We start from the raw sequence: 22,571 nt of genomic DNA on the forward strand, positions 1-22,571 counted from the left end.
AGACTGTGTATCTTGTGCAATGTGATGTTGACGTCTGTTTGATGTGACCACATCGGTCAGTCTGCAAAGTTATTTTCCTTAAGATAAGAACCTACTGGACTCAGAGATTTCCTCTAGAAATTTCACTCTGACCTCATTTTACCTGGGTAATGGCAGCCGACGTTTTTCCCTAGACTTTTCAGGATCTTGGGTCCTTACGAGGAAATAGGAGTGTAGTCTTAATGGTTGATTATTAAGCAAATTCATGGAAAACTTACAGCAGTATTCTCTGACCTCAATCTTTATAGCCTGGCTAATCTTGGGTAAATATAGGGTTGTATTACCAATCTTTTGACATTTGGCACAGTTTAGCCATCAGATAGGTGAGTTGTTACTGCTGAAAACTTTTTTGAAGTACACTGAAATTCTTTTCATTTCCTCAGTTGCACTCTCTGAAGAATCTCAGGGCCTTTTATGTAGACTAGGAGAACCTCCCAAACAATCTAATAATTGGCTGATTAGTTGTCTAGGGAATCAAAACAGCTGTCATCAAAATACTTACAGTTTCAGGGTCACAGTTAATAGAAAAAGATTTCAGCAGTCTTTTGAAAGTTTATTGAATGACAGGTGACTACTAGCCCTTGTTAGGTGTCCGTTGATTCAGGAAGTGAAAGTTTTACTGACAGAAAAAAAAGCGATGTGTAGACCTGGTTCCCTGTTAAGTCATTCTGAAATTCTCAAAGTAAAGGAGTCTTTTTCTACTTTTAACAAGACATGGTGTTAGCATATTCACCTGGATTGAATGAATGAATGAATGAAAATGTTGCATATGTTTGGGATTTGCCTGGGATTCTTGCAGCTTCAGCACCAAAGAGCACTTGAAAAATTACACTTGGCAGGATTTGAAACGATGTCAGTCAGGGTACTGGCAAGAAACAGAGTCTAACTTAGAAGGTTCGAGAGACACTAAGGAAGGGGAGATGTACGGGGGGTGGGGTGAAAGTCACCAACGGGGCGTGTTGGGGCACTGGGACCCTTGCTGCCAGGGAGGCTGTTTCCACCCTGGACCTGGAGCAGCAGTGGAAGGACAGGGTGTTTCTCTAGTCCTGGGACAGCAGGAGCCACAAGGAGGGGCCACAGGGATGGAGGGGAAGTCATCCCTGGCCTCTCTTTCAACTTTCTGATCTCTATTGTTCAAACCCAGTAGGAAGTCAGCCAGAAAGAGAGCCTGCCATTCGGCCCTTAGCAGTCAAGGAGTGAAGTGTAGGAGGAAGGCCCTGGACTGGCTCTCACAGGGGGAGGAGGGCCAAACAGAATAACTAGCCCAGATGGGAAATGCTATTTTAGAACCACAAAAGAATGGTATATTCCAGCTTCCAAAAACAAGCTGCCAAAGAAGAACAGTATATTCAAGGAATCCACGGCCCTGACCTCATTTGATCTTGGGTTAACATCCACTTTCGGAAACTTTCTTTCAAGTCCACTGGTAATGCCTGCCAGCAGCCAGGATGGAGGGTCGGTTCAGCCTGTCTCATCACTCAGGCCCATGTGTGGTGATGGGACTGAAGGGGTTGGTCCTTCAGCTCACTCGTGGGCACAGGCCCAGAGGGAAAAAGTAGACAGAAAAGTCACTGAGAATGTCTCCTGGCAGTCCATTACCAGGACAGAGAGGAGTGGTAAGGAAGCCCAAGCTGGCATGCGCACGGAATGACTTGCAGACGATGGCAGGTCACAGGCGATGCTCCATCCCATAACCGGCCAGCCACCACAGTCTCCGGGAGCCCTCAGCTGAGAGCAGGGCTGCTGAACTCACTGTTGTAAACAGTGAGCCTCAAAGGATGATTGCTCTCAGTATTAATGGGAATGTTACACAACTTACTCATCTCTCAACAGGAAGCTTGTGTTTGATGTTACTGTGGTTTTGCCCACTAGAAAGGGAAAAGGGCATTTATGAAGAAGGGGGAAAGACACCACTTTTTGATGAAACATGCATCTATAGATTCTCATTTGCTGTATGACAATTGCTTAGAGCCAATGCCGGTTCACTGTCCCTTCTCAGCTGACAAGAAATAAACATCTTTATCACACACCATATTCCGTGGTTCATGTCTTAGTCCTGGCAGGCTGCCCTAACAAAATACCCCTGACAGGGCGGCCTGTGAACGGCTGAAATTTATCGCTGACAGTTCTGGCTGTGGGAGGTTTGAGGTCATGGTTGGGTGAGAGCCCTTTTCTGGGTTGCAGACTTCCCCTTGTGTCCTAACACGTGGAAGGGCTAGGGAGCTCTGTGGAGTCACTTTTCCAAGGGAAACTAATCCCTTTTATGAGGGTGCTAGCCACATGACCTAATCACCTCCCAAAGTTCCCGCCTACTGATACCATCACCTTCAGGTATAAGAATTTGAAATTGTGAATTCCATGGCGGGGGGGGGGGGGGGGGGGATGGGGACCAATTGTTCTGGTGGCAGAGGTTCATTATCATAATCTTTTATACTTCTCTTGCATCATCCTACTTTAATCTGGCAAAATCCCAACCCAGATTAAATCCAGCTCTCTGCCTACACCATGCCCATACCTGAGGGCAAAATGGTGCCGGAACAAACACACGCCAGGCTGACTGGTTTCACTGTGAATTCACAGCCACCACCTCACTGAGCCCTCAGTGATGCCTGGCCGTGCCCCACCCTCGTCCCTGTGCCTTCCTACTCTCCTAAACAACGGTTGCACGCCTTGTCCTCTCCCCTCAAGCCCTGATGCTTATCCCGCATCCCACCTCTGTGCAGATAACCTTCCTTCCAGTTTTACCGCCTCCTCCCAAAAAACCCCAAAGCAAACAAAAACAACCCAGAGACAGGAAGAGAATCTGCCAGCTCCCACTACCACATCTGCTCATCTCGGAGTCAGTGGCCGAACGCTGTGCCCCCTCCTGCTAATGAGGAGCTTCTGAGTCACGCTCTCCCCTTGACACTTGCTTTCCCTCTTGCCTTTAATCAGACACCGACCCCAGCAATGTTTCTCCTTCTCTCTTGTATTATCCATTTTCTTTCTCCACTGGATCATTCCAGTCATCACAGAAACATGCTGTGATGTCCCAGTGTTATAAAAAATGCACATACAAATGTTGATCCTATGTCTTTCTTTAGCTCCATTTCTTAATCCCTTTTTTCAGCAAAACTCCTTGGGACAGTTGTCTGTACTCCATTGATTACAGGCGGATGGCTATTGAAAACTGGGCTTGGTTGCTGGGACCATCCTGGTTGCTAAATTCATGGCCAGTCTTCAGTCTTCACCTTCCTCGACCTGTTTGGTCACCCCACCCCACCCCCACTTCTTTATTTGGCTTCCGGGACACCAGTCTTCCCTGATTTTTCTCCCTCCTCACAGGTCTTCCTTGTAAGTTCTCTTCGCTGCTTGTGCTCATTACCCCAACCTCTCCAACTGTTAGAATGACCCAGGAACAGGGCCCCAGGCCTTTTTTTTTCTCTACCCGTTTGCCACCCAAAGCAGCTCCTACTCCCATTTCAGGAGTCAAGCTCACTAAGAATTAAAACTTCAGTCCACAGGCTTTGTAGATTCAGCCTGTGCTCTAGCTGCTAGCAGGTTGCTGGACAAACAATATTTGGTGGGAATTTGAATACATTTGCTCTCGTGGCTGTAAGTAATATTTTATACACTGAAAACCTACAAATTAATCTCCTCTGAGCTCTGGACACATCTCTTCAACTACGTAGTTGAAATCTCCACTTGGTATTCTATAGGCCTCAAAATTGAGCCTGCCATAAATGAATTGATCATCCTTAACTGGGTGATCCTTCAGTCACCCCCCATGTCAGTTGGTGACACCTTCATCCTTTAGTTGCTTCTAATAAAAGATATTGGCATCATCTTGACTCCTTTCTTTCTGTCCTTTCTCAAAGCCAATTCATGAGCAAATCCTAACAGTTCATACCATTTCCACTGCTACCATCCTGGGCCAAGCCCCGCCCTCTCTCACCGGGATCATTGGAAAGGCCCCAGCTAGTCCATCTCCTCTGCACTTGCCCCCCTTTCCCCACCCACCAGTTCATTTTCAGCACATTGTATCATCCATTCTCTGCTCAGGGCCCCCCCCAGTTCTTTCCCATTGCCTAGTGGCCTGGAAGGCCCTTCGTGATCGGGTTCCCTATAATCCTTGATTTCCCTTGGCCAGATGTTTCTGTTATAACACTGTCCATGTGTCCTGTAAATCTCTGTGTTCTGCAAAATGCACTCTGCAAAAAGAGGGCTTATGAGAAGCCTAAGGTTGGAACAGACCTCCCCTGTCTTCCACAGCTTTGAAACTGCACTGCTAACCAAAGCAACGATGGGTCCTCTGGGGGAGCTTGAGAAGCGGGTGCACTTCTGGGGAGACAGCTGTAGTGCAGGTGCTCATTCTCAGTTCCCTTCAACGGAGCTGGAATCGCTCCAACCTGTGTAGCAGCCCACCTGTGGGCTGTCTCCTTTCCTGCTGGGGTTGGAGTTCTACTCCTGCTATTCTGGCTCCTTTTGCCTAAGAAAAATCTTGTTTCCATGTTATACCAACATTATCCTACTATTTACCAATAGCCTATGAGCTAATGCGTGTTATTAGAAACACATGTTGTAACAGAACAGCCTGTCCTCACTTACTGTCATCTTGGCCATTTCCCAGATGTGTCAGGCAAGCACCTACCTGGAGCCTTTTGCTCTTGCTCTTGTCCTCAGCCAGAGAGCTCTACCTGCAGGAATCCTCCTCGGTGTCCTCATCTCTTTCAAATCTTTATTTAACTTTTTCTTGCAGAGTGTCCCCCTCCACCCTGCCCAGACAGTCTCTCCTGCACACCATTGTGTTTTCTTCTCCAGAGTGCTTATCGTCATCTGGGACACATTAATATTACTCACTCATTGCCTGACCCACATCCATGAGCGCAGTAGCTCTGTGAAGGCAAGGTCTGGGGTGGTTTTGTTTCATTTGCCATCTCTGTCCTTCTCTGCTATATCTTCATTGCCTGGAACGTGTTCCCACACGGGCAAGGCATTTCGTAAATATTCGTTGAATGAACGAATGAATGAAATCAAACTTCTTTAGAATTCATCTGAATTTCCTTCTTACCTGCCTAGAAGAGTCCCTCGTCTGCCTTCGTGCCTTTTCTGATTTATGTGTTGGTGTGTGGCAAGGACGGGGTTTTCCATACCTGGATTCATAATTTATTTGGTCTGCGTCAGGCGTGCATGCTGTTTCTTACCTACCACACTGTCCCTGGACTTGTTCAAACTTTCATAGCTTTGCTGTTTCAGTAATTTGTTATCAGGGGTATCCTGGGGAAAATCTGGTGATGCAGGCTGTGCATAGCTTTTTGTGCCCCCACCAACATACGCACTCTGTTCTCCCATTCTAGGGATCCAGGCCCTTCTGCTACTGATGAAGACTTCAGTCCACAGGCCTTTCAGATTTAGCCTGTGCTCTGGGTGCTAGTAGGCGGCTGGAGAATACAGTTTTTATGGGAACTTGAATACATTGCCTTTACACCCACTGCCAGTCTCGGTAGATGGTGAGGAAGCCAGGTCGTTCCAGCACTCCCGAGTGATGGCCATGTTTACTTTGTGCTGACGTTATAAAGGGGCAGGACGTGGTGACTGTCACCCTATAGTTCTGGGCAAGGCTTCCCAAGGGTGGTGATGAGAGCAGTTGGGGAGAGGGGTTATCATAATAAGTACAGACGTTCTCGAAGCAGAAAATGGTGGGGGGCACAGAAACGGGGAGGTTCCTGGTGGGTTTGTTACCGGGACCCCAAGATTTGATTCAGTCTGCCTGGCCCAATGAAATGCACGAGCAGGAGTTTGCAATACAGGAAGAAACATAGTTTAATTGAATTGGCCAACCCAGAGATGCAGAGCCCAGGGCAAAATCTCAAGACACTGGGTCAGGGCGTTCAGGGTCGTGCTGGGAGCTGATTGGCCAGAGGTGAGGTAAGGGTAATGAATCATTTCTCCAGGTCTCAAGGACAGTTCTGAAGTCTGCCCTGGTGTCCATCTGTCTGGTCCCGTGAGAAAGTAGCCGGAGGTCATTCCACCTAAGGGCTCATGAGCTGAAATATAACTTACGTCAAGATGGTATCTTTAGCCTATAGAGGTACTGACCTTGTGACCGTTTGTCAGGCCAGGCTATTGTCTTCTGCGACCCTAGGGGTTGCTGCTAGGTCTCCAAAGAATATATATATATATATGTGTGTGTATGTATATATATATAGAGAGAGAGACAGAGAGACAGAGAGATAACTTCTAGCACTAGGATTTAAAGCTAAATTTAATCAAAGTCATAAGGACCCTTGGTTTCAGGTTCCAGGACCAGTACAGTGAATCATTTGGCATGGAGGCAGCAAGGGTGGGGGTGGGGTAGGTGGAGGAGAGAGGTGAGCTCATGTGCCATAAAGAGTTTGGACTTGATCCAGCCAGGGAGGTCACAGCTCTAAGAGCTAGGACCGGACTAGTCTTCCCGCTCCTCATCTTCCCCAACCAATCCCGGGCTTCTTGACACTGTCAGCTCTAAGCTTCTGTGACTTGTGCCCAGTTCTTAGATGAGTGCCTGGCATATAGTGAAAGACCTATTTGTTTCATGAATATATATATGTATATGTGTACATATCTGTGTACCAATATACATTTGTGTTTATGTGTGTATATGAATGATCTATCAATTTTTATGTCTTCATTTTCTCTACAGCAAACTTATTCTATATCTAAATTCTTGACTAGCCGGTGCCCATTGGAAACTAGCTTTATGGCACAAGTAGACACTCCGTAACATATTTTGACTTTACCTAGAAGTTCTGACATTTCCTCTTTTGGGGGGCTTAGGTTCCTTCTACCATCTCCAACTCACCTCTCAATTTCGGGTGGTATCCGCCCAAAACATTTTTGATCACCCTGACGTTCTTACTTTGGTGTCCTGAACTCATAGTTCTGGGAGATTTGGGGTTTTTTTTTAAGTAATCAGAGCAATAAGGTTGAGTTGAGCCTTGGTCAAGGTTTGTGATGAAAACAGTAGCCTTCATAAGCCACGTCTCCGCTCAGCCATTGGCAGGCTGTCACTAAATGAGTTCCCCCACGTTTCTGCACTCAGTAGACTAATGTAGCCAAATTTCAATAATCAGATGCAGACTAGAGACCCGATGCTTTAACCCCCCACACATGTACCTCTTTGGTGAGCTCTCAACCAGGCAGGGGCAGATGTTTGCGCGAAAAATGCCCTCTCAGCCTCTGAAATAACCGTACTTCCCAGGACTGGCATGAGACGTGCACAGCTTCTTACGTGGTGTTCAGATGACTTTGTAGGTTGTCCGGCCAATGGCCCTCTCCCTCCCATGTGCAGGCTGGCTATCTTTGGCCACTTCACAGCTCATTAGCAGTCTGGGGGAGAGGAAGCAGAGGAGATGAAGCTTAAATGTGTCACACTGGTTATTTCTTAGCAGCTCTGATAAAAGGCTTAGCAGGATGAGGCCAAAACTCAATTAAAGAGGTTTGGGGGATTATCTGTGACTTTAGCTCATGTGTTACCTCCCTCCTTTCCCCTCCTCCCTTTTTCTAGCGATCAAGTATGAGTTGGCTGAAAACATTAATGAGGCCAATATAAAGATGTTTTACTATCCTGTAGATCCTCGAAAAACTTACTTTATTACTTACAGGAAAATCAAAATAAAATAAAACCTACTTTGCTCAGAATCAGCTTTTTTCCCAGTCAAAATTGGCAAGCTCTCGAAATGGTCTTGAAGACAAGTGGCTAATTGTAGTAAAAGATATCCTAAAGTTGGTGGATGCATCTGACGTGGGTTTTGGATTCTGCTCCCAGGAGGTCGGCCGCTTACCAGTGGCTCTGGGTGCAGGTCGCAGGCCAGGGTTGTTCTGCAGATCTCCCAGGAGCAAGGGCACCTCTTGGCATCAGCAGACCTAGAAGCGCCACCCTGAAAAGGTAAATCCAAACCTTGCCTCTTGGTGGGATCTCCAGTCTTGCTTTTCTTATAACCAGGTCTCTTATCCCTCCTTGCTAGAATTCATGAACCTCAAAAAGCAGGTTTTACCTGGGTTTGCGCAAACTGCCGGTTCTATATGATGATGGCCATAGGTGCGAGAAGAAATAAATGATTCAGAGATGCAGGCCTACTGTGAGACCAACACAATTGGAGGAGCCGGCAGAACGAAGTGCTGGGACTGAGAAATACAGGTGGAAGCTTGGGTGCAGCCCTGTGTAAGGTTTCCTTTGTTTGGTCTCCGACACCTGAAGAAAAATTGGGCCTGTAACGACCAGTGAGCCATTCCATTCAGTGGGAGTTTTTGACATCCCAGAGGGGGAAGAATGATGGGGACAGGTGGTGGGGACAGCTAAATCTTAAACAGTCAGTCTCATGAAAGGTGGCCAGGAGAGGGCAGTCACCTTTTATCAAGAGCACAGGCTGAAATTGCGCCACAAGGTCATAAAGCCTGATGCAGGCTGAACCCAAATCCCGTATCTTACACAGGTGGGCACTTACTGTATGTTTGCTGACTCCATGGTGGCTGCTGCTTCTCCCTGATCGTATCCCAGTTCCACAGAATCCTACAATCTGGTCCCTTCCCAAAACCAAAGGTGCCTCCAAAGGAAAATCGTGGCCGGTCCCGAAGGCAGCTCTGCCTTCCTCGTGCGAACAGTTTTCTTTTGCGTGTAGTTTGCTTTGGCAGAGGCGAGCGTCTCTTTCACGCAGACAGCTACTGTTTGCAATGCAGTGGTCGTGTTTTTCCCTCTCCATCTTCCGGTGTGCTCTCTTCCTGTCTGTGAGTGCTGTTGGCTTACTAGCAGAACCCACAATATATGCGGCTGCCTTTTCCTTTTCTCATGGGGTCGGTGTGGGTATGTCCTGTGTCTGCTAAGTCGCATCGGCCCGTGTGCACTCGGTGGTTGTTCAGAGGAAAGAGGAGTGACGGGGGACGCAGGTGGAGGGCCAATAGTGATTTCGGACGTCTGCAGTCAGGCCTAATTAGATCCCAGTTGCATTCTGTTGGAGTTAGTCTGTAACCTGCTGGAACTCAGGCCTGAGTTAACACTGGGTGGATGTAAAAACAGTAAGCCAAGAAGTCTGCACTTCTCTCAACTGTAGCTGTTTACTTAGCTGGAGCAAGTTTAGTGGGTGGTCCAGCCTTCGCAACCAGTAAGAACTGAGTTGAGTTATAAAAACTTTGGTGGAGGAGAGCAGTAGCCATCCTTCCATTTCTTCAGTTTTATCACAGGTTATAATTAGTTCATTATGTGCGTTGACCTTCTAGGAGCTAATACTTTTACTTTCTGTCCATCAAGTTGTTTAGTTTAAATCTAGGAACTATGCCCACCAAAAGCTCTCCCTGACCCATGAAATGAATAATAATGATAAGTGTTAATAGAAATGAAGACTTGCCCTGGCTGGTGTGGCTCAGTGGATTGAGTGCTGGCCTGAGAACCAAAGGGTCGCCGGTTCGATTCCCAGTCAGGGCACATGCCTGGGTTGCGGACTAGGTCCCCAGTAAGGGGAGTATGAGAAGCAACTGCCCATTGATGTTTTTCTCCTTCTCTTTCACCTCCCCTTCCCCTCTCTCTAAAAGTAAATAAATAAAATCTTTTTTTAAAAAAGAAAAGAAGCAAAGACTTTATTTGACTTGTTTTTAGAGTAGGTTCAGAGAATAACTAACATTTTAGGGTAGATTATTGTTGTTTGCTTTTTGTTTATTCATTTGGGTCATTGTAACCTCTAACTGGTATTTGTTCCTTACTTTCGTCAATGTGCTCCCACCTGAGAGGCAAAAGGCCTGAAGTTGGTGCAGTCAAGACATAAGACCTTAATAAATTGCCCCATTAATGACCACCTTAAAAAAATTTTGGTACATGAGAGTTTATTAGATTTCACGCAAGCATAGCAAAGATTAAGATGAATTTCTTGTACTATATCACAGCTACTCTTCTACTTAATGCCTAAAAAACAGTTCATCTTTATCATAAACACTTAGGCCAAAAACCAGTCAGAGAGGCAGTGTGGTGCAGTGGGTGAGGGCCCTGGTGTCAGATGGGCTGATTGGGATCCTGGTTTGGCTGCTTCCAAGCTGCCTGGCCTCGGCCTTTGGAGTCCCCTTCTGTGACAGATGATGATTGCAGAGTTCCTTTTTCATAGGCTTGTGAAATGAGGTAATACATTTGAAAAGCTAGAACTGTGTCTCACCCTGTAGGAAAAGTAGGGGAGAAACAGTGAGGGGAGAGGAGACGGGATAGTCAGGGGTACAGGGTGAGAGAAAGAAAGAAGGAAAGTGGGGGAATCTCAAATACAAAGTGGCTACTCTTGGGCTTTCCCCAAGGAGAGAGCCATAGGTGTGCTTATGTGGTTGTGAAAATCCCCAGCCCTCCTCAGCAGCAGACTGGAGCTCCTATTGCAGCAGCAGTGTGGGTCTGTGGGACGTCCGTCGTGGCCAGTTTCCTGGTGTACCCTGTGGTCAGATTGACCCCTGTTGGCACAAAGGAGTTTCTGGACAGGTGCTTGGGGCAAACTTTGAGACCTGATTGTTTGCACTCGATTGCCACAATGTATAATTATTTACCAGGGCTGGCTAAGGGTGTCGGTTTAGCTTTGCTGGCAGAGGAAGGATTACGTTTAATATTTGAAGGCATCTTTTGCAGGCGGTCTGCCCTGGCTTTGGTTAGAGTGCCCTCTTTGGCATGTAGTGACCAAACTAAACCTACTGGTTAACTCATTAGACATTTATTATTTAGAAATTCGTCTCTCAAAGCAAAAAAAGAACACTTTATCCTGCCTCAACTCTTTCCTCAAAGAATGGCAATAGCTGTGGGCTTAACATCAATGGTCTAATCGGAGGGTTGAGAAAATAAGTTTTGGATAGATAGTAATAGCTTGAGAATTTTCCTTAGATGGGGCTTCCTTTCTAAAACCTGAACTGAGCTTAACCAAAACAATAACTGAAATTTGAAATAAGACTGAACTACTGGGCTAGAAGCTCCAGTTGGGTAGGGATGAGTTTGTGGCGTCGATAACTGTCACCTCTGGGCCTGGGTCAGTACGCAGCTCATAGCGTGATGTTTAGATTAGCATAGCTGTCCGTTGGGAGACTAAGGCGAAGGGGACTGGAATGCATATTAAACCAAAACATAAGTGCTTGTGTTTGAAGTGCCAGCGTTTTTTTTATGGTCAGGATCTATTTCGTATGTTTCGATGAAAGAAAATGGTGGAGTAAAGGAACGTGAAGTGAAATGCTCTATATCCATACTGTGTTTTGACATCGATGGTGAGTTCTGAATAAAAATGTCCCCAATCCTGTTGTACTGGAATTACCATATGTTGCTTAGCAGTGCTGTCCATTCAGACTTGAAGTGAAGGTAGGGTGCTGCCACTCTGAGTGGACACGTTTTACCTTGTTTAAGTAGCGCATCTTCTGGGCATCGTCACGTGCTCCCGAAGCTCGCCTGTTTTCTCTTGATGCTGTGCCCTGCTGCCATTAGAGTTAAGGACCGAAGGAGGTCTTGTTCCCTTCCTGCTATCCTTTCGGCCAGCTTAGAATACGCTGATTCCCTTCACACAGCTAACTGGCTTAGTTCCCTCAGCTCTCTGGTCTGATCACAGTAGGTTGTTCCCCGGCAGCCAGAAGTTTAGACGTTTCCCTAAAATGGGCCTCTTGATATCAGTAATTAATGATAGTACTATTCTATATTAATGTATTAATAATTTTATTAATAGTAATAATAAGTGTACGTGTGTGCACATACATATACAGAGAGAGATTAACTAATTGGTTGCTATTACATTAATCCCGAAATTTCTTATTAAATAAGTTTTGTGGGAGTGTGTGTGTTATAAATGACATTGACATGTGGGGATGTGGGGGAACCATACCCATAGAAAACAGCTTCCTTTTCTCCAGTTGGTATGGAAGCCATATGCCAAAGGAATGGAGGGACACGTTTTCTGTAGCCAGGGCTCTGGGAGAAATAACGCCAGGGAAAGAAGCTCCAAGAGAAGTGAAAGCTTAGGGCACTTTCTCCTGGCAGACTCCCCGTCTTCCTCAGCTTCTCCAAGGCCCCAGAGAGGCACACTGGGCATGAGCGAAGCAGAGTGCCCAGCTTCGTGGCTGGGCGCCAGCTAGCCTTCAGATCTCTGTCCTGCTTCCCCAGTTCGAGTGGGACATGGCAGGACCAGCTCTGACTCTTCCTGCCATGGGACACTCGTCCCAGACGGATGATTCCTAGTGGAGGGTGTTGGGAGTCTTGGCATTCACAGGGAGCCAAGTTGCCATCTGACCTGCCCACTAGAGAAAAGTGAGAAAGGAGGATTCTTTGGGACACTGAAAACATAAACACAAATAGAAAGGGAAAGCTGAAGAAACCACTTGGAGTCCGTAAAAAGTGTTAAAACTCTCCACTGGTCATGTGACTTATTCTTGGCATTCCAGGGGCCAGAGGCTCTTGTGGTCTAATCTGGAAAGAGTCACTAGCGCTCTGTGTCACCTTGGCAAATTGGTTGATCTCCTTTGGGCTGTGGTGCTCGGTCCAGCTGCTGAATGGGATGAAAGCAAGGCCTCCCTGAAACCAGATGCTGCCTCTCTGAAAAGCTTTCAGTAATAAATAATATCGTATATACTTGTTCCTGGCAGTGAGTCCTGAACTGTTATAACCCCCTGTTTTCACTTGCTTCTAAATTTCTGGAAATTTCTCCTTTGGGCTTGAATTTTTCCATGCTTGTCCCCAGCCCAAAGCTTTTTGGAAAGTTGAACCAAAGTTGTACTTAGCTGTTTTCCCTGAATAATGGAAGACTAAGGGCCATGCATTGTAATTCGGTTCATTAAATAAATTTTAATTTTTCCTGGTATACCTCAGAAAAATAGCTGAGCTGTTACAACGGAAGTGTTTAGTAAAAAAAAAAATCGTGGTATGTGCTCAAGAATGCCTGCAGAAGACAGTTTGAGGTTTCTGAGTGTATCCTTCTGTCTTTAAACAAGACCACACAGAATCAGGACACACATACACAGCTCCAGCCTGGCTTCAAAGACGCCAGTGAGGACGAGTCCACATACTCTCTCAGTGAACCATACCCGGTTTCCAGGAGGCAACTTCATCCACCATCAGTCGTCATGTCTCTCGATCACATGTTCTCTGTTTACAGACCTGCTTCCTGAAAAGACTTCATGGTTACATGCTGGCATTGACCTCATCTACGTTTGGAATTGAGTTGACATTGTCTTTCAGGTACCCTTCAAAAAGGCCTCCGGGTGTCCTTGAACTAAATCCTGTGTTTCCTCGTAGCGCGTATAATTCCATGCGTGTGTGAGGGCTTCAGTCTGCTTCCCCAGCAGACCAACAGTGCCCTTAGGGCAGGACGCACGTCTGTTTTACTCTTCCCTTGTCTCTGTGGCACTGAGCTGATGCCAAGCACACAGTAGGAGCTCGTTGCTGAGTGAATTAGAGGAGCCTGAGTCCGATGTAGCTGCTGGAATTGATTCGCAGGTTTGTCCGCTCAGACGTGCCTGCGTGCACTCAACAAGCCTCTCTGAGTGTCACCGTATGCCATGCGTTGCTGGGAATCTTTCCCGTGGCAGATCGCATGGAAGTTCTTGAGGATTTTTACTTACACACCAAAACCAAACAATCACATTATTTGGGTACCATTGCTCTACTAAAAATGAGAATATTGGGCTAATAAAGCCAAAGCCAGGCAAGGGTTATTTATCATTTATTGGGCATTTATTAGGTGCCTGGCCCTGTGTTAGGTTCTGAAAAGAGAACAATTATTAAGACAGTCTCTGCCAGGAAGTCACTTATAGGTTGACAGTGGCAAGAAAGCAAACCCTGAAATAACTATTATTCAAGGCAGAATATACTAGATGGTGGGAGTTAACAGCAAGAGAGATGTCACTGAACCACAAGATGCCTCATGATCTTGTGCAGATCTGAAGAGTCAGCAAAGGCTTCGTGGCGTTCCCTTTACGGGCAGAGGCCCCATGCGCATAGGCAGTTAGGGGCAGTTCCTCCCGTAGGCGTAGCTGCTCTCCTTCACCCTACTAGCCATAGGCTCGCTCTCTCTCTGTGTCTTCAACGGCAGAAACTGGTCAAATCCATCAGCACTGGAAAACAAACCAGAATGAAGGTCAGGCCCTTGACCTCCAGGTCATGAGGGTCACTACTGTGTACCTAAGACCCCAAGACCTCTCTGTGCTTGTACGGGCGTGGGTATGTTGTTATGCCTGCATGTCTTTGTTTCATCCCATGTTTGAAGAACATGTGGTAGTGACATGTGTGTGTGTGTGTGTGTGTGTGTGTGATCCCAGGTGATTGAACTGAAGACATGCGGCTCGCTGAGCTCCAGCCACACTGACTTTCCTTCTGTTCCTCACCCGCCGGGCTCCTGTCCCCCTGTGTGGAATACTTCACCCTCGGATGTTGGCATAGCTGGGTCCACTTGTCCTTCAGGTCTCAGTTCTACTGCCCGGTCTCTGGGGCCCCAGCTACAGGAGAAGCCCCATCAGGCCCACCAAGGCCACTGCCTTCGCCCTCTGTCAGAGCCCCTTTGTGCCTTCGTTATGGCAGTCATTCCATTGGACAGTTTCGTGTTACTCCCCTGTTTACCTTTCAGAGTCGATTTCCTCCCACTACAGTGTCAGGCCCATGAAATAAGAGCTCTTTACCAGTCTCCTATTTCCTGGGAATCCGTGCCCGGGAGAGTGCATGGCGTACGACAGGTGCTCAGACAGGGGTACCGAGCGACTAATCAAGGGCGGGGATGGCCGGGGCCGAGGCAAACACTGAGGAGTCCCATTCTGCTTTCTGCCTGAAGACAACATCTGGCAAGCACAGCAGCTGCGGTGGAGGTTGTGGAGCCGGGCCTGCACTCTGGCTCAGCCCTAACCTCCTCTCTCCTGGTGCAGCCCAGGGGCGGGTGCTTACAGATGAGAACACGGTGTCTGCGATAGGGACTCCCCCTCGTCTACACAGTGACGCTCCCGTTGCTGAGGCTGGCATCCCTCCGGGTTTAATCCATATTTCTTATTCTTTGCCCATCAGGCCTGTGACTGACACACTTGCCTCCGGGTGTCATTTAGAATGCTGCTTTAGGTTTATAAAGCTATTTATGCCGTGGATCTCTGAAACTTGTCCAACACATTCAGAAACTTCACAGTGGCTCCTGCTAATGATTTTCACCTGCCAAAGAGCTTGTCTAGTGAGGAAGGAGATAGCTGAAGATGCTTGGCACATTTCTCTCATGTCACTTAGGTGGCTTTTGTTTTCATTTTTATTATTATCATTATTATTATTATTACTATTATCATTAGCTTTACTGGAAAAACTTATTAATTAAAGAAGAGGAAAAATTGACTTCTCTTTTTAGAAGAGAAAATGTTACTTGGATTGAGAGTTCTAGTTATATAAACTATCCTTCTCTAGTTCTGAACTGAATAAAAAAAATTGAGCCAATAGAAAATGTTGGGAAATGGTTTGGGGTGAAAATATTTGGGCATATTCATGGGGTCTTCTCAGCTATTTAAAACTAATTTTGAAAGACTTATTTGCATTGTCCAAATTTAAAATTTTGGCAAAAAAGAAAGGTTATAGTCATGTTTTTTTTCTCAGCTTGACTTTTTGGGTGTTATGAATTCATAAGCTGGATTTTTTTTGAAGGGGGAACATGGATAAGACCTTTGGCCAAAATAAACACTCAATTGTTTCATAGTTTTGTATTGCACTGAGGAAAACATCCCTATCATTATTTTCTTAAGGGGACACAGATTACCAGATTTGTAAGAAAAGGCCGGTGGTTGATTGAGCCACTTTCTAAGGAAAAGTGTGGTGCGTGTTGATTGCCAAATTTCTGTCAACACAAGAAAAAACATTTGTATGTCAAAAAAATTTTTTCTCATCTATTATGTAAGAAACTTATGCACGTTAGTACTTACCAGAAGAAATAGCAGATACTCTCCATTTTCAGCAATCTTTTGCAATATCTTGATCTAAGACATTCTCCATTTGAAGCTTAAAAGAGGCTGTAAATGTGGGGAGGGGTGAGGGGGGTTAAGTGGGAGGGTAGCAGAGAGCAACGGGAAAAAATGTGGGACAGTGGTAATTGAACAACAATGAAAAAAGATATATTCAATTTTAGTAGATTGATCTTTCCACCATTTTCCAACTTTTTTCACTCTGGCAACATTAGCTATGGCTTTCAACATACAACTGCTAAATATAAGAACATTTTTCTCTAATCTTAAAATAACAGGTCAAAAAGCCCCCCTCCCTACCCCCAGCTCATCCTGAAGAAGAGTGTTAAATCACCCCTGTTCTTTGCTGCCAGCAGGGGTTGGCCTTATGGTCACTGGCTGGGCAGTTCTTCTCACTCCCAAGGTTATTTCTCCTCTCATAAGAAAGGGTATCAAAACCCAAAGATCGTGTACCTTGTGGTGAGGTGCTTGGCTTTGCTTCCATTCAACCAAGGCTCATTTACTGGAGGAGAAAAGGAACATTTTATTAGGACCTATAATTTTCCAGGCATTATGCAAAATAATAGAGGAGGCAAAGATGAGATCTTGCTTCTGAAGTCTTAGATCTCTTTCCCTTTGGGCACTAGAGAATGAGAACTCCCAGCTGAAAAGCCCTGCATGATTTTTAAATATACTTTGTTCTGCACACCACGTGATCACATTTCTCAGGCACCCTTTCCAGTATTAAATAGTGTCAGTTTAACACTAAGTATATTTATTAAGCCTCTGTTGCCCTAAAGGAATCTATAGTTTGGAAAAGAGAAGACAACTTACACCTCATGGTCATAGATGGGCTGTGATAAACTGGGGATTAGGGGGACAAAGAAAGCACAGTGGGGCTTCAGGGCATAAAAAAATCCCACCTGACTCGGTGACTGAGGACTGTCTGAAGGAAGAGCCCCTGGGGTGGACCTGGGATGTTTGGTAGGTCTTACAAGATGGAAAGAGCTAACGTGTGCAGGGAAGGAAAAACAGGAGGTACTCCGGGTGGTAATGAACGTATCGAGTAGTCAAAGTGGAGTCCTGCCCTTGTAGCAAATTGAATAAAGTTGAGTGTAGGAAGGAATGTAGCTTGAAAGTAGACCAGAACCAGTTTGGATGGGACCTTGATTACCTGTTGGGGAGTCAGGGCCCTAAGCAATGGGAAGTCATTAAAGCATAATATCCAGTACAATGTCATGTTCAGGATGGGACTTTTTTGATTCCTGGCAGCAAAGTCCATGAGAGGCTGGAGCAGAAGAGTAGGAGAACAGGCCAGTGAGGGCCCTATGGCAATGGTCGCTAAAATGAACAGAGAGACAGATCCAGTCTCAGATACTGTTGCCACAAACCCTCTTCGAAGGTTAGTGTCTTCCAAAGGCCCAGCGGTTTGGAACACGAACAAAGTGGAACAATTTAGTGGCATTTCATTGTGACGGGATTTAGTCTGGATGGTTCAACTGTGGGATTAGGAGAAAAATCTAATGATGTCACAGATCACAGTCAGCTGATAAATACTATAAGACATATATTCAAATATATTTCTCCATATGTGTTAAAATTGTGCCACCCCACTGTTCTCTGTGGCATTAAACCTTGCAGGGCTGGGTGGCTTGACCCGCAGTCAAGGCAGCCTGGGCCATTGTTCTGGAAGGACACAGACGTCCGAGTCCTGAAGGTGAATCCGTCCAGCCAATTTTCAGTTTGACAGCCTGTGTGAACGTGGATGTTCCTTGCTGTGTGTAACTGAAGTTCATCCTCAGGGACAAAGCCTATCTCTTGGGTGGGTCACTTAGTCGCTGCTCAGTTGAGGTATCAGTAAGTTTCACCTCTATAATAGAAATATCCTACTCGCCTAAGGTGGGCTTATGAAGTATATTCACTCTTGTTATCCCTTCTATTCCTAAGATATAAGATCTATGACTTTGTCTAGATTTTTTTGTATGAATTTCTGTGGAGTTCATTATGTATATGGTATAAAATATGGATTATTTTTCCAAATGAAAAACGAGTCCCAACTCCATTTACAGAATAGCTCCAGTCTTTCTCCATTGTTTACGATGCATTCTCTGTTGCATGCTAAAATCCCCTATCTGCTTTGTACTTTTCTAAGCTTTTTTTTTCTTTTGATCTCAGTTTTCCTTTGCTTACAAGGTCTATGCTATCTATGTGAATAGTATGCCTTTATAATAAGCATTTTTATCTTGTGCTGCATAATAGTGAGAATGCTTCAAAAGTTTCTCTTTCAGTTGTGCAGTTAGGTATAGGTTTTTGAGTGACGTATTTTGTCAGATGAAGAAAACTATTCTTTATTTGTAGTTTGTTAAGAGTTTATCATAAATAAATGTTAAATTTTAAGCAGTAGTCTTCCGCATGTTAGAATAACCATTTGATTGTCTCTTTAGAAGTATTAATGCAGTGGATTATGTTGATCTTTCTGGTATTGAGCTATCCTTGCATTCCTGGTCTAAGTCTTACTTGAATTGGGATGTTTTATTGTATAGTCTCTTGGGTTTTGTTTTCGGAAAGTCTTAAAACATATTTTGTAGGCTGGCTTCTTACAACTATTGATATAAATAATTACTTTTCAGAAATGTCTCCTTGAAAAGCTAAAAATGTAAATGTTTTCTTTCTATTTTGTTTCAAATATAGTAATTACCTAGGAATAAAGATTTTCCATTTTCTGTCTATTGAGAATAGAAACATCAACTTTAGGAACATAAGCTGAAACCAGGTCCTTTTCTTATTTCTGAGTTATGTGAAGCCTGCCACTTTCCCAAGAATTTTGACCAGGCTCAGCTTCTCTCTTTCTTCTTAGGCTCTGTGATTGGATAGGACCCCTTTAGTTCTCCGTGGTGTGGTTCCTCCCACCTCGCTGTTTCGTAAGGCAGCAGAAGCCTATAACAATCACGTTGTCACATGTACCTGTGCCCCCCTCAGTCAGGCTGCTCACTTCCACATCAAGCAACATTACTGTTCCCATTTTACGTAAATTATCTCCGTTCATCCCCAAGAAAGTAGAAAGTCTGGTTTCAATTGTCCCTTGAGATAATGTTTCCTATTTTTCTTATTTTTATTGTGTAAAATTTACTTTAACCTTTTAATCAACAGAAAATGTGGTCCATCTTGACTGGACAAGCAATATTTAGTTGAATTGGTCATCACGTTTTACCCTTCTTTTTTCTCACCATGTATTTATTCACCTAATAAATCCTTGCTGCATTCCTTCTCTTGACCTGCCATAGTTACAGGTGCTTGGAAATACAGCAGTGAACAGAATAGATACAGTCACTGACCTCACACAATTGACATTCTAACAAGAGGAGAAAAAGAAAAAAAAACAGTAAACAAATAAAGATATACCACATAAAGATAAGTGCTATGGAGAAAAATGAGAGTTTTTATTGTTCTAGATCGTCAGGAAAGAGCTCATAGATGAAGTGATATTTGAATGGATACTTGAAGGAAGTGTGGGAGAAGAGTATCCCGGGCAGAGGAAACAGCATAGGCTGCACAGGGTCTTCAAGAAACATCGAAGAGTGTAGTGTTGTTGGAGCAGAATGAACAAGGAAAGCGGTGGTAAATGGAGACAGACGGTGGGTGAGGGTCGGGGTATGAACGTCAAGGGAAATCAAGTGAGACGTACAGACCACTGTGGGCATGTTGGCATTAACTCTGAGTGAGATAGGATGCCATGAGAAGGTGTTGGACAAAGAATGGTGTTTCAAAGAATGATCCACTGGGTCATATGTTATTAGTAAGTCAAAAGAGATGATTAAGAAGTAACCACTAGATTTAGCAATACGGAAGTCTTTAGCGACGAGGTAAAAAGCTGTTTTATTGGAGTGGTGACAGTTAAGGCCTGATTGATTTAAGTGGGTTTAGGATGATGGAAAAGAGGGTTTAGATGAGAATATAATGCAACTCCTTTGAGAATGCAATTCTTTTGTTTTAAAGGGGAGCAGAGAAATTGTTTAATAGCTACAGGGATAATACTGGAATAGTAGGAAGGGAGGAAGTGAACCATTTTTTTAAAGAAACAAGAATTTCAGAATGTTTTTTAGATGATTCTTGTCTTTTTGCAAAATAGCTTCTTTCGTCATTTCTTAAATTAGAATCTTTAGGCAGTAAACTCCCAGTTTTTACATGCCCCCTAGAACACATGAAAGACTTAGTGATAGTTTAGTTAAGTACCAAATTTGAGTGTGTCAAAAATGAAAAGATGATTATTTCTCTAACACTTCAAAGGTTTTCACTTGTGTTCTGGCATCTGTCGTTGCTGAGGAAAATTTTTCCACTAGTCTGTGTGTGTTCCTTATAGGTAATCTGCCTCTTATTTAAAGTATATTTAAAGGGGTTTTTTTATCCTGATGCCCTATTTTAGTTTTACTTTTTATTTATACTACTTAGGGATTACTATGAGCTTTTATTCTGAAGGCTTGTTCCATTCTTTAATTTAGTAAAGTTATCAAATTTAATAATTTGATAAACTTTTTAAATTTAATTAAATTCTTTCCTCCTGGAACTCTCACCATAAATGTGTTGGAGCTTCTTGGTCTACCCTTTATGGCTCGTAATTGCTCTTTCTCAATTTCCAGGACTACTGTCTTAGTTAAATAAAAATAAGCCTCCCATTGCAGTATTTGGCACCGAGGAGGAAGTTCAAAGTTTAAACTTGCAGCGCCACATTGGCCAGCACTTCTGGCATTGGTTACTTTTTGAAGTTATATTTAAGGTTAATATACCTTACCAGGCAGCTGCTCTCAAAATAGTGAAGGATAAAAGCTTAAGAGTAGTCTGACATCAGCCTGGCAAAGTCAAGCAGATTAAAATGTTCTCTCTCATTTTCTCTTCCTACTAAACTTTCATCTAGAGAGAAGGTTCTCAGAGAATAATAAGGAATAAACATAAGGAATTAATATTCTAATACTAATATTCCTTAAAAATAAGGAATTAATATTCTCTAGAATATTAAAAAGATGTGTGTTTTTCTCTCTGCTTTCCTTAAAAAGATGTGTGTGAAAAAGCAGAGAGAAAAATGGAGATGTTCCAACACACAAAGGAACCAAACGAAAGTGAGAGGACATACACAAAGAATTATACTAAACATTTCAAAGAATTAGCCTCATGATTCTAAAATAAATGTAAATTAAAGCAATGGAAGATCATTTTTACTCTTTCAATTAGCGATGATGGAAGGAAAAGAAAACTTTTGCTGGCAATGGCCCAGTAAAATTGAAGTTCTCTGCTGGTCTTGTCTGAGTCTGCATTAGGACAGTTTAAAAGCAATTGAGTAATCAAAAAATCTTGCAAATTTCTACCCCTTTCGTGCAGCAACATCACTTCTGGGAATCAACCATTAGGCAATAAAATGGAAATGCAGGCCACATCCCTTTACTCCCCAGAGATGTTTATTATACCATTATTTATAATAATGAAAAACTAGAGTCTATATCAAGACTTACAAACTTTTTTGAGTTATATCCACAGTAAGAAAATATTGGGTCTGATGGGATAAGTGAGCCCATCAACATATACATGCTTTAAAAATTTCATGTAAAGAAACTGTCCATTCTATTCAATTCCATTCACCTTAGCTATTCTGGTTGCCATAACAGAAATGCCATAGACTGAGGGGCTTATAAGCAACACAAATTTATTTCTCACAGTTCTGGAAGCTGGGAAGTCCAAGATCAAGGCGTCGGCAGATTCCATGTTCAATGAGGACCCACTTCCTGTTGAAGACGCCTGACCCTTCTTTTTTTTCTCCTGCTGTGTCTAACATGGGGGAATGGCAGAGGCAGCTCTCTAGGATAACTTTTACAGGGGCACTAGTAACACTCATCACAAGCACGTCCCAAAGGCCCTACTGCCAAATACCATCACACTGAGGATTAGGCTTCTTTTTTTAAATTATAAATTATTGATTGTGCTATTACAGTTGTCCCAATTTTTCTCCTTTTGTCCCCCTCCACACCACACCCCCCACTCCCTCAAGCAATCCCCCTACTATTGTTCACGTCCATGGGTCATGTGTATAAGTTCTTTGGCTGTACCATTTCCTATACTCTACTTTACATCCCCATTGCTGTTCTGTAACTACCTATTTGTACTACTTTTTTTTTTAATAAAACCTCAGATTTATTTATTTTTTAATTACTTTATTGTTGTTCAATTACAGTTGTCTGCCTTTTCTCCCCACTCCACCGAAACCCACCTCCCTCCCCCTTGGTTTTGTCTATGTGTCCTTTATAGTAGTTCCTGTAAACCCTTCTCCCCACTGTCCCCTCCTCACCCCCGGCTATTGTTAAATTGTTCTTAACGTCAATGACTCTGGTTATATTTTGTTTGCTTTTTTTCTTCTATTTATTATGTTCCAGCTAAAGGTGAGATCATATGGTATTTGTCCCTCACTGCCTGGCTTATTTCACTTAGCATAATGCTCTCCAGTTCCATCCATGCTGTCACAAAGGGTATAAGCTCCTTCTTTCTCTCTGCTGTGTAGAATTCCATTGTGTAAATGTACCATAATTTTTTGATCCACTCATTTGCTGATGGACACTTAGGTTGCTTCCAGCACTTGGCTA

The 22,571-nt window shown here is 44.0% G+C and overlaps 1 protein-coding gene and 1 long non-coding RNA gene across 4 annotated transcripts in view; one reads left to right on the top strand and one right to left on the bottom strand.

The window, feature by feature from the left end:
- The window catches only part of GHR (growth hormone receptor), a 212,852-nt gene that overhangs the window by 59,390 nt on the left and 130,891 nt on the right, over positions 1–22,571 (top strand). The gene's annotated exons all lie outside the window — the stretch shown is intronic.
- LOC123478513 (uncharacterized) lies at positions 3,672–11,661 on the bottom strand. 2 transcript variants are annotated; one of them, XR_006653734.2, is made up of 3 exons: positions 8,505–11,661; positions 8,055–8,251; positions 3,672–7,937 (listed from the first exon to the last, which is right to left on the bottom strand). It is a non-coding gene; the product is annotated as an uncharacterized lncRNA (long non-coding RNA). The 2 variants fall into 2 exon arrangements; XR_006653733.2 differs by having other exon boundaries at positions 3,672–6,065; positions 7,174–8,251.

Source organism: Desmodus rotundus, chromosome 1 (assembly GCF_022682495.2).
Source record: "Desmodus rotundus isolate HL8 chromosome 1, HLdesRot8A.1, whole genome shotgun sequence".
NCBI classification, from domain to species: Eukaryota; Metazoa; Chordata; class Mammalia; order Chiroptera; family Phyllostomidae; genus Desmodus; species Desmodus rotundus.